The sequence below is a fragment of the Mandrillus leucophaeus genome, unplaced genomic scaffold (assembly GCF_000951045.1).
Source record: "Mandrillus leucophaeus isolate KB7577 unplaced genomic scaffold, Mleu.le_1.0 Scaffold835, whole genome shotgun sequence".
In the NCBI taxonomy this organism is placed as follows: domain Eukaryota; kingdom Metazoa; phylum Chordata; class Mammalia; order Primates; family Cercopithecidae; genus Mandrillus; species Mandrillus leucophaeus.
Genome location: NW_012109086.1, coordinates 706,671 through 716,354, shown reverse-complemented (window position 1 = coordinate 716,354; position 9,684 = coordinate 706,671). Strand labels below are relative to the sequence as shown.

Below are 9,684 nucleotides of genomic sequence, written 5' to 3'. Positions count from 1 at the left end.
CCAGAAGGTCTGTTTCAGTTGCTCAAGGTCGCACAGTGGGTTTATGCTGGCACCAGCACTGGAAGGCTTGTAGCTTCAGCACGGATCCTGTGCTCTTTGCAAATGCCAGTCATTCTCACAATAATTCTGGTTTTTGACGTCACTTTGAAACCAGGTCAGTCTCCCCCTCTAAAACTTTAGGTAGCTCCTCCTCTCTGCTCTTCTGACCTCTGAACTGAAACCACGGAAAGACATCACAGTTAAAGGGTGGGTGTGCACTGCTCGGCATTGTAACTGAAGACTTAAAACCCCTTGAATCTTCTACTCATTTGGTCTTGGAGCCAAAACTAACACAGCCATGAAAAGAAATGCTGGGAAACCTCCGAGACACTCTTGGAGAGGCAGCTTCTGGGAGTTGGAGAGCCTGGTTTCACTGACAAGGTCAGACCCACTCTGGGGCATGTGAGGGAAACGTGTTTGGAGCCGTGTTCTCAGGCTACTTGCCTGGGCCTTCCATTCCACTGAGTGACAATCATGGCTCTCGGCAGGGCGGCAGCTGCCAGCGGGAGGCTCTCCCATCACTCACTCACCCACCAGGTGTTCCTCCCAGCCACCACAGCAGCTTGGCAGGGAGTGCCACTGCCAGGGTGCTGATGGGCAAGGCGGTGCAGTGCTTGCTCCTCTGCCGTCCAGGTGTCAACAATGGAATATGGATCTGCCCTCCCTTAATAAATAAATAGAACTTTTACAGGCTGAGTAATCCCACATGGGAGAAGCCAGACTGCCAGTTACCCCAGGTTTTCCAGCCAGGATCCAGCCTCTTTTGTCCTGGATCACAGAGCCCATCAGAATTCTTGTACGGAGTGGTATTTCCAGAACGCTGGTCATCCACTGGGTAGGCGTGAGGCTGCATGTCCCTCACACTGGAGTTGCAGGGAGCCAAGTATTCCTGGAGTTCCCTTTGGCAAATGTCCTACCTCAGTTCCCACAATCTATGTTCATGGTTCTGTGCAGATGCAGTTAATTCCTCCTAGTCAGCCCCAGGAAAGAGTGACAACTTAAGGAAGGGGCACTCTCTTGCAGGGAAAGACATCCACCCCAAACCTCGTCATTCTTCTCCCAGCTGCTTTCTGACCTCAGTGAAATGGGCAGGGACACAAACTCTTGAGTCGTTTTCATCTTTGTGCTGATTGGCTTCCAATGCCAGGCCTCTAGTGAACGGGGTAGTCTGGCTGGATCCTGACAGGTGAAAAGGGGATGCTGGCAAGGTGGACAGAGACCAGGCTGGAAGTTGAGTCCTGGAGTTCCACAGCCACGTAGGATAAAGCTCATAGTGCTAACGTAGTAAGAGCACCAGCCTAGGAATCAAAAGTCCTGGGGTTTGAGATGCTTGCTTAGGTGTCACTTAACTTTCTTGAACCTCGGTTTCTTCAGTTATAAAATGGGGATAGTAATACCTTCCCTGCTCACCCCACCTAATTATGAGTTAGAATAAAGGAAAGCTTGGAAAGCCAGTGAGTACTCCCTAGAAATAAGTTTTCACTTTGCCTTTGTTCCTTGTTTTGTTGTTGTTACTGTTTTTGTCTCTTTTGTGTGTGTTTGTTATTGTTGTTTGTTTGTTTTGGAAACAGAGTCTCGCTCTGTCACCCAGGCTGACTGCAACCTCCGCTTCCGGGTTCAAGCAATTCTCACACCTCAGCCTCCCGAGGAGCTGGGACTACAGGCACACACCACCATGCCCAGCTAATTTTTTGTATTTTAGTAGAGACGGGGTTTCACCATGTGCCCGGGCTGGCTGGTCTTGAACTCCCTTAGCTCAGGCAATCTGCCCACCTCAGCCTCCCAAAGTGCTAGAATCAGGTGTGAGCCACCGCACCTGACCCACTTTGCCCTCGTGAGCAGTCACGGTGTTCCTGCCTACTGGCTGGTTTAGCCACCTTGGCCCATTGCTGAGTGAGGGGTGGGCTCCCCTGAGGGAGGACAATGTAGGTCAGCCCCTGGGGTTATCATTTGTTCCCCTCCTTTCTGTAAATTGTCGACAGTCACTGCTCAAAGAAGAAAGGGACACCATCCCTAGTTACAAGGAGGGACTAGTCCTGCCCCTGATGGCTGTGGCTGATCCACGAGGAAGTAAACTTGGACTGGGAAAACACAAACTGTCTTGGCCTGCAACATACACCCCATTGATAAACCTATTGATAAACCCTAACATCGATAAGACATCTGTCTGGACCTTTCAGGTCTGAACAGACAGGACAGCTGCTGAGAACCTGGGGAAACGGACAATCCAATTCCCCTCTGTGATCTGAACCTTCCCTCTTCTCACTGCATCACCAGTGCAGGCCTCTTTGATTCACACAAGACCGTTTTTTAGCACAGGGTCACATCGAGGTCAACCGTCAACCCCAATGCTACAGAAACTCACCTCTGACTGCGAACCTCCAGGTTTGTTTTAATCTACCAAGCAATGAATTGGCACTTTTCACTGAGGAATGACTACTGGGCCCTTTAGAGCTGCTTTAAGCTCCGTGACTTAATGACTCTCCTGTTTAATGGAAGCAAAAGCCGTTTAAGTGGTCACAGCTGCCAGAAACGTTGCTAAAAGAATGAAACTTTCTGAGCAGGTAGGGCAGTAGCAGCGCTAATCTCCGAGCCCGCCATCCCTCGCCCGCCCTTATCTCAGGCTTGTTTTGACAGCACCCGGAGCTGGTCCCATGAGAAGAGCAGCAACCTCGCTCCTTTCCCTTTTCACGTCTTCTGCTGCAGCCCATGGTTTGCTGCAGGGGGGAAGGAAGAAACAATCAAGCATTGTCTTGTTGAGGACTGGTGTGTCAGGGCCTCATGGAATAAACAGTATTTGCCTGGGAGGGGAACTGGCTGGAAGACAGCTCAGTGTCAGGTGTGGGCTGGGGCGGAGGGGCAGGAGGGCGGTGATATTTGGGTTTGGTTTTATTATTAGTTTAATCTTTTTCTCTCTACTGCTATGGATTTCTTTTCCTCCTGACAGGCCATTAAGCACAAAGCTTGTGTCTTACCCAGCCTCTGCCAGGAAGAAACAAAAGACATTTTCCAAAGGACGTGCCCTTGCGTTACTAGGGCTCCTCGGTCACTCCCTGTCCAGCTGTGCGTGGCAAAGGGTGCGCACTGCAGGACCCTCGCAGGGTGAAAGCTCCTCTGGGAGCCCTCCGTCTGCGTCTGCAGCCCTGGCAGCTGCAGATGTCTTACCTGATGGGTTCATGGCTCTGTCATTTTGTCTCTCAGGCAAATACTGAAAGGACAGTAGGCTCCTTTGTAGGTCTGGGGAAACTGGGCACCCCGTACCCCGGTATCCCAGTCAGTCAGCACTTACTGAGTGCTTCATGTATGCAGGTCACTAATGGCTCTAGCCTGCTGCATTGCACAGTTCCCTCAACAATTTTGCCTCAAGAAAGCCGCACATCTCTCCAGAATAAAGAACTCGAGATCAGTGACTATGAGACAGACACTTGAAGGATTGCTCCATAAAGGCCGAGCCCTCCTTATCTTAGAAGAATAAGAACATTTTCTTGTAAGGAAAACAAGAGCCCTGTAGCCTTTCCACAGCCACAGAGCACTGGAGTAGTGAAAGGGTGCCTCCACTGTGCAATCAAGAGTCTTCTTTCTGGCCAGGCATGGTTGCTCAGACCTGTAATCCCAACGCTGGGGAAACCAAGGCAGGAGGATCACTTGAGCCCAGGAGTTCGAGACCAGCCTGGGCAACATGGTGAGGTCCCGACTCTACAGAAAAATTAAAAAATTACTCAGGGATGGTAGCATGCACCTGTGGTCCCAGCTACTCAGGAGGCTGAGGTGGGAGGATTGCTTGAGCCCATGAGGTAGAGGCTGCAGGTGAGCCATGTTCTCTCCACTGTATTCCAGCCTGGGCAACAGAATGAGACTCTGTCCCCCCACCCTCAAAAAAAATGTTTAACCATAAACCTTTCCCTCATCCCTAAATCCATTTTGGGTATAAGCCATCTACCCAATGGCTGTAATAATAGTTGTTGATGATTGAGAATGTACAGTATGTTGCGCACTTGCTAAGTGCTTTCCATATATTATCTCACCATGTGGCAAGCCTGGAGAAAACCTGGAGACAGTGAGGAACTGCCCAAAGTCACACAGGTCATCAGGCTTCCTGAGAACGGCACCACGGCCTTGGCTTTACAGGCATGGCACTTGAGTTCACCTTCACATGCTGGGGATCCTGTGTTCCCAGAAGGCAGAGACCCTATCTGTGCACTTTTGTTAATTGTTTTTGCATACAAAATAATTCAGTCCTGTGCTCAGCGCCATGAACAATTAGGGATTTAATACATGCTTTTTGAGGGTGGTAACGATCTCACCATCCCAGCCAGTGAAATAACCATTCCCTCCCTTCTCTCAAAGAGAAACAAAGAGCCACAGCAGGCCGAGCCACCCCAGGCACACTGCAGGGTATCTGGAGATGGCACCAGCAGGTGAGTCCCACAGACCTGGCTTTGGATCCCAGCCTGGTCACCCACGGCCTGGCCCCTGGGGTGCACCAGCTGACCTCTCCAAGGCCAAGTTTCCCCAAACATGGGAGAAAGTCATAGCATCTACCTTGTAGGGTCATTGTGAAAATGAAGTGAGAAAATGCCCACGGTGTTCCCAGCAGCCCTGCCTGGTGGAAGGTAGGTGTTTCATGTCAGTTTCCTTACTCAGCGCCCAGGCATCTTCTTCCTCTTGTGGAGCTCTCAGCACTCAAGAGCCCCTTCAGTAAGACCTGGAATGCAGGTGTTGACCAAAGGAGTGCTGGCAGGGAGGGAGGATCCCCACTTGGGTGGCCGTATCTCCTACCTCTGCTCTTGGTCCCCCTCTGCCTTGGGGACATTCCCACCAACACAGGCTGCTGGTACCACACCCTGCTGACCAGCACGCACTGCTCTTCTTACTTACCCCAAAAGCTCAGACTTGAATATCCTGTTGTCCTCAGTGGCACGGCTGAGACCAGGCTGGAGCTTTTAAACAAGATGTAACTCAAGTGGGGAATAACATGCAAGTAACTCTTAAGGTGACTGCTGCACCCTGTGGCCCACACAGAGAGGCTCTCTGCCCAGCCTCACTTGTCTGCAAAGGATATCCTCCAGCATGTCCAGAGTCCACAAGGTCCAGGCTGGAGAGAAAGAGACCAAGGAGCCAGATGTCTCTCTCCCACCCACGACCTACTTTCTGAGTTCTTACTTCCATACTGAAGACAGGCCTTCTTCCCAGGGGATATCAGGAGTCAGAGTTCCTTTCAGCGGTTCTTGCCTTATTATATTAAGGAGTGTGGCCCAGCAAATAAACGTCAATTCAACAATAAACCCTGTGTCTATACATGCAATGCTCCCTAGAACAGTGGGGAAAGGGAAGAGGAGAGGAATTTGATTACAAGTGCTTTATTTTTACACTGTCTCATTAGATGCTTCCAACAGGACTATCAGATATTTTAGGACCATCATTCCTAATTTGCAGGTGACAAAAGTTTGGCTTGGAGAGGTTAAGGGAATGACCAAGCTAAGCCCAGGGTCTCCTATCTCCCTCCCTTGAGTTCAGGATACCAACCCAGTCCCTGAATCTTCCCCAAGAACAAGCCTGGGGCCAGGGGGAGAAAGGGGCTTCCTGGAAGAGCTGAGTTAAACTGGCACTGGATGCAGCCACAGGCGAGAGGACATGGTGGTTGTCTCTCTCTCTGCTAGGCTGTAGTTCAGGAGACCTGGTTCAAGCCCAGGTTTTGCCACTTGGAAGGCTGTATGGTCTGAAATCATTATTCTCAGTGCCTCAGTTTCTGCATCTGTAAAATGGTAAGGAACAAACCAATTAATATACATAAAGCCCTTAGTGCCCTTGATGCCTAGAACATGTATTTAATAAATAGCAACATTTTTATTAACATTGTTATTGTTACGTTATTCCCTTTCAAAGTCTTGCAAGAAATAACTGGGATGACAGATGTGAAAACGTGTTATAAGCTGTAGAGGTAAGAAATGACCACTCATGCATGCTGGGAAGGTAACAGGGAAAGGACTTGGCCTTAGATGATGTCATTGAACAGCCTCAAACTTTCAACAGGAAGCACAGAAATACTCCAAAGAGTACTCCAATAATTTGAAAGCAGGCCACCGAGTCCAAGCTTCTGCCACAGTTCCAGGGCCGAGTCTGTTTCCAAAGAGCCCTGTAATTGTTTTCCACCTGTGCCTCACCCAAACACCATGGCTGGCGCAGGTGGACACCTTCCCTCTCTTCTCCTTCCACGCTGGGCCCCAGAAAGAAATACTCCAATAATTTACCTTGTGGTTTTCAACTTTAGGCCAGATTGTTTGTTATGTATATAACTGTTTGCATTTCACTTACTTATCCTCAGTCATCGCACACCTGGGAGGGAAGGAGGCTGCGCAGAGGCCCCGGAGCCCCAGCCCCGCGTGGTTACGCCTGTCCGCACTTCTGGTCTTAGTCCTTGGGTGCTTTAGTGTGAATGGAGGACACAATTAAGCTCTGTCTCCCTTTCTCAGCGAACTCAGGTGCAATCCTTCTTGACAGTCTGGAGGAACCAGGAAGGCTGGCCACTCAGTGAGTTGCTGCTAGCCAATTAATGGCTGAAAGCCCAACAGTACCACCCCTCACTGTCTTGTAGCAAAGACTCCTTGGCTCGTGTTTAGAATGTTAGCCAAGTAAGAGTCACTGAGTGCAACTTTATGGCAGCACTCGGCTGGAAACAGTGGGGCATCTAGGGGAAGTGTCCGTGCTTGGTCCCTGCCCTTACAGAGATCAGTCTGGCTGATGGAATGAGACCAATGAAATGGAAACAATGAGCAAATCGTAAAAGGCAGTACTGTCATGAAGAGTTTGATTTCATGACAGAACGCAATTGTTAGAGCAGGGAGAGATGGCCAAAAGCTAGAGTGGGCAGGGAAAGGTTCCTGTGGGAAGACGTTTGTTAGCAGGGCCTTTCAAGCGTGCAGGAGTTGAACTGGTGGGAGGGAGAGTGGCATTCCAAGTTGGGGAAGCTACGTGAGAGAATCTAGGAGACAGAAAAGAACAAGGGCTGTTTATAGAGTAGAGGCCAAACTGGCATGACCGGAGTAGAAGGAGGGCATCCTAATTCCCATCCTTATCCACCGCTTTGAAAGAACCAGGAAAATGAATTCCTATTGGCCATAAAACTAGTTGAAGGTGATGTAACCCATCCTATTCAGCCTCCCACATTTACAGCTATACAGGAACAACTCTCTGAAACTCAGTCTCCTCACTCGTAAAATGAGATGGTAATACGCGTCTAGCAGAGCCAGTGAGAATTAAAAGGGATAAGATGCACCGGCTCCCAGGGCAAGTACCAGCAGACAAGGAATAGGGCAGTCCTCCCTTAACACTCCGCAGACAATAAACGTCCTCCAACTCTCCCAGGAGGCAGAGCCCAGCTCTCCTTCCAAACAGCCTTGGAGTTGCTTGGCCTCTGTACTTCTTCAGCGAAGTTGTGGGTAAAAGACAAATGCAGAGTTCTCTTGTACCTGCCAAGGAGAACCAGACCCCGTGTGGGTCTCTTGCTGTTGACATTGCTCCACAGTGGGTGCGGGATGGGACTGAGGCAGGCCCACCTGCCTGGAGAGCCTGCCTGTGCCCTGACCCCGTGGGTCCCTAACAAACACCCTCCCAGCCACAGGGGCTCTGCAGAGCTAAGCCAGCTGTCCTGTGGAGGCAGGGACCCTCCTCCTGCCCTGCCACTCTCTTTCTCCTGAGAGGACAGGCAGGTGGGCATGGCCACAGGAGAACCTCTCGAAGGTGCTAACTGGCCCAGGGAAACAAATGTGGCCTGGTAGGGAGTTGCCTACCAGAGACTCAGAGAGCATGGGAGAAGCTGAGTGAGAGGAGGCCGTCATAGTGCACGCCGTGCTGCTCGCAGCCTCGCGTTAGGGAAAACATTTGTGAGGGGAAGTGGTGATAGGTGGTTGCTAGGTTTGGAAACAAACAAACAGCCGACGAAAATGTTTCGGAAGGAAGGAGTGTCTACTCAATCAGCCCCAAGGGACAGGTCCGCACAGCCTGACCCTGCTCCTCAGCCTGGTTTCAGGCCACTGAGTCCAAGTTTCTGCCACAGTTCCAGGGCCGAGGCTGTTTCCAAAGAGCCCTGTAATTGTTTTCTACCTGTGTCTCACCCATTCCACCTGTGTCTCACCCAAACACCAAGGCTGGCGCAGGCGGGCACCTTCCCTCTTTTCTCCCTCCAGGCTGGGTCCCAGAAATCATTAGAGGAGGGAGGAATAAGTCCAGCGTGGCTGTGCCTGGCAGAAGCCCGGGTGGGTCTGTGGGGCTAAGAGGCAAAGGCGGGTGGCGAATGTGGGCCAGCGGGAGCCTGGAGGGGCTGACACTGCCTGCTGCATGGCAAGTCCCTGGAGGAAGAGCCCCGCTATGCCCTGAGAGCAAGCGCGGGCAGGTGTAACCACGCAGGGCAGGGGCTAGGGCTCGGGGACTCCGCGCAGCCTCCTTCCCTCCCAGGGACACCGCACAGCTGCGCCCTGCCGACTGCGCGGATCTTGAGATGCTGGTGGCTGCCGCGGGCTTGGCCTGCTCCTCGCGCACGGCCATCCGGGAGCCACCGCGCTGTGCCTCTGCTTCAGATGCTTGGCTAGAGAAAGGGTGGCAAGACAGGGCAGTGCGTGTGCGCGCGCGGGTAAGTGCGTATGAGTGCACACATATACATATATGAGCGCATGTATGTCTGCGCGTGTGCGCGTCAATGGGAACCAGAGGAGGCACCCTCATTCTAAGCCTCTAGAGGACTGCCTGAAGCTGCTGGATAGAAACTCCCCTAGAATGTAAGCTCCCTGGGGGAAGGAGTTTTGTTTGATGGCTGCTGTATTCCCAGTGCCCATTAAAGTACTGGGGACACAGTAGATGCTTAATAAACAGCTGTTGAGTTAATCAATGGACTCTAGGAATGGAGGCATGCCAGCCCTTCTGGAACTGGAGAAAGGTCAAGGCCACATTTTACCACCTTCTCTGTTCTTCTTGGTACCCGCCCTGGCGTCCCTGGCAACGCCAATCCTTCTCACATCCAGGTGTTGCCGAGTTTTCCTCCCTGCTCCTGTTGTTCCACCTTCACCCCTTTGTCTCTGTTTCCTGCTGGCCCCTGTGTGTAAGCGCCCCCGCAGTCAGAGTGGGAGACAGAAGGTGAAAGCAGCAGAGCTCTGGAAACAGAGAGCTACCAGGGTGGCCTCTTCCTTCTGGAAAGTCACAGAATGATGGGGTGAGACTGGCGCTCTTCTTCAGCTCCTCCCCTTGGGAATTTGGACTTTTGAGCTTCAGTTTCCTGACTTTGAAACAGCAGCTATTCCACTTGCCTGGCGGGATTGTTGCAAGAGGTCAGGCAGGAGACTGGAAAGTTCTGGAGCACATGATGGGTCCTACAGAAATATTCGTTTCGTTTCCTGACTAGCATCCGACAGTCTGGGAGTGTCCAGGTGTGGCTGAGCGTGGTTATGGTTTGATAATCACGACCAGAACACCCCTCCTTTTTTCACAAAATGCCGTGAGGAGAATTTAATGGCTGCCGAAAATTAAGTCAAGCTTCATTTCTAAAGCGTTCAGGAGTCAATATGCTGTGAGTCATGTATTGTCCGGGCCTCCGCTCACTGTGGAGGGAGCTTTTCCAAGTAATTAAACAACGACATTGTGACCAAACTGAAG

The 9,684-nt window shown here is 51.3% G+C and overlaps 1 long non-coding RNA gene across 1 annotated transcript; it reads right to left on the bottom strand.

Moving 5' to 3' along the window:
* Nucleotides 1-2,429: 2,429 nt before the first annotated feature.
* LOC105530640 lies at nt 2,430-7,514 on the bottom strand. The gene is made up of 4 exons (XR_001004676.1): nt 7,251-7,514; nt 5,566-5,794; nt 4,582-4,744; nt 2,430-2,756 (listed from the first exon to the last, which is right to left on the bottom strand). It is a non-coding gene; the product is annotated as an uncharacterized LOC105530640 (long non-coding RNA).
* Between the last annotated feature and the right edge of the window lie 2,170 nt (nt 7,515-9,684).